General features: G+C 47.2%; 1 pseudogene; it reads left to right on the forward strand.

The window, feature by feature from the left end:
* LOC120908073 overlaps positions 1 to 2,500 on the forward strand; it is a 9,150-nt pseudogene that overhangs the window by 3,495 nt on the left and 3,155 nt on the right.

Here is a 2,500-nt window from a genome sequence, read left to right on the forward strand (position 1 = left end):
AGTGGCTGATGACCAACAGCCTGGTCCAAGTGGGTTGCAAAGGTTGCAACAACAACAACAACAACCATCGAGGTTGACCCCTGTTAGGGAAGCGGTGGAAAATATTCCAAGTCCGAGAAACGGACCGAATATTAATGAGGGTAGAATTAATAAGAGGAAGAAGAAGAAGAGCAAGAAGAAGCAGAATAAGCCCAGGAAGCGGCCTGAGGCTCTGCTGATATCGGACTGCACTTCCGAGGAGCTGGCGAAATTGCTCAAGGAAATGAAGCAGTCCGATGCTCTTAAATCGGTTGGAGAGACAATCTCTAAGGTCCGACGGGCCCAGAATGGAGGCATGTTGCTAGAACTTAAGCAGGGTAGTTCTGCTAGTGCAATTGCCCCAAAGGTTAAGGAAGCGGTGAAGGGCAAGGCGTCAGTGAGAACGCTAGCTCCTTCTAAAATGATTGAGATCATGCATCTCGATGAAATTACCACCCCAGAGGAGGTTGCGGAGTCTGTCAAAGCACAGCTCAACATCGAGATAGAAATAGATCGTATCAAAATGAAGAAAGGCCGCGCGGCCGGTACGCAGTGGGCACGGATCAACGTATCGCTGCCAGACTTTCAAAGCTTCCTGAATTTGGGAAAGCTGAAAGTTGGTTGGTCGATATGCCATATCCGCGAGGTTATGGAAGAGCAGAAATGCTATAAGTGTTGGAAGGTAGGCCATACGAGCTACCATTGTAGGGAACCAGACAGAAGTAATCTGTGCTGGAAATGCGGTTTGAGTGGACACAAGAAGCAAGCTTGTACCAACTCTGTCAAGTGTTTGGATTGCGGTACGAGGTCACAGAACCTTCACGCAACGGGCAGTTATATGTGTCCCCGAAGGCGAACGATTAGATCATAATGGTTAGGTTGCTACAACATAACCAGAATCATAGTTATGCTGCATTTCAGTTAATGTGGCAAACGATTAGGGAAGAATCTGCGGATATAGTGTTGATTGCAGATCCGTATCTGGCAACAACCAACGTCAAAGTGTTACGCAATGACGATAACACAGCAGCGGTAGTGGTTAACGCGGACTTACCAGTTAAGGTAGTCAGTAAGGCTTTGAAGGGTTTAATGATAGTTGACATAGGTGATATGCGAGTGGTTAGCGTTTACGCGCCACCTAGATTTAGTATGGAAGAGTTCCAGAACATGTTGGATAACACGGTAATGGCCGTAACCGGTATCCACAAATTCGTTATCGGGGGACTTCAACGCTTGGTCAGTAAGTTGGAACAACCAACTTGGCGAGCGTGGAGAAACCCAGAAACGAAGAGGTGAGTTGGTTTTATCAACCTTTGCGCAGATTGACGCAATTTTATTGAACGACGGCAGCACCCCAACTTATGTTGGACCAGGGCGCACGTCAGTAGTTGATCTTACTTTTGCGAGCCGAACCGTAGCAAGATCATTTAAGTGGGAGGTGTTATCTAGCTATATGAACTCTGATCATCGTGCAATACGAATAGATCTTGAGACGCAAAGCGTGCGTAATCTGTCCCGACCCATAACGGGATGGAGCATCAAGTATTTTAGCAAAGATATATTTGAAGTTATGATGCAAGCCGCTTTTGAGACCGAGGTCACAACAAGCGAAGACTTAATGCGTATACTTGTCACGGCGTGCAATGCGACGATGACTAAACGTAAGAGGTACACTCCTAACAAGAGTGCATTTTGGTGGACGTTAGAGATTGAGGCACTTCGCAAAGAGTGCAAACACCGCGATCGATTAGCGCAAAGAGCTTTTAATACTGATCTCTATTCTACTTTTAGGGACGAGTTCAAGGTGGCACGGAATGCCCTCAAGCGATTGATCAAGCATACCCGACAGAGGAAGTGGAAAGAGTTCCTGGGAACAGCGAACAACGCATCATTTGGTATAGTATATCATACGTTCAAGAAAGTGGCCGAGGGTTCGATTGGACCCCGAACCATGACATTGGACGAGTTTAGGGAAGTGGTGAGCGAGCTTTTTCCTACTCACCCAAACACGGTGTGGCCTGATTATCGTATCGATCAGCCACGAGAGTTTGAAAGGGTAACTAATGATGAGATTCTTGCGGTTGCCAGGAGACTACCTAACAAGAAGGCGCCGGGACCAGATGGTATCCCGAATGAGGCGCTGAAAGTTGGTATGTTGACTGCAACCGATGCATTTTGCAGGGTTTACCAAGGCTGTTTAGAGAACGCGAAGTTCCCCGATGAGTGGAAAAGGCAGAGGTTGGTGTTAATACCGAAGCCGAACAAACCACCAGGGGAACCGGGTTCAGTTCGCCCCATTTGTCTACTAGACGGGCAGGTAAAGGTTTAGAACGCATCATAGTGCAACGGCTAAATGCACACATCGAGGAGGTCAACGGACTGTCTGACGACCAATTTGGTTTCAGAAGTCGTCGATCTACAGTTGATGCGATTCAACGGGTAGTGGACATTGTTTCGGTAGCTAGAAGTAGAAACAGATACA

The sequence above is a fragment of the Anopheles arabiensis genome (assembly GCF_016920715.1).
Source record: "Anopheles arabiensis isolate DONGOLA chromosome X unlocalized genomic scaffold, AaraD3 X_pericentromeric_contig0030, whole genome shotgun sequence".
NCBI lineage: Eukaryota > Metazoa > Arthropoda > Insecta > Diptera > Culicidae > Anopheles > Anopheles arabiensis.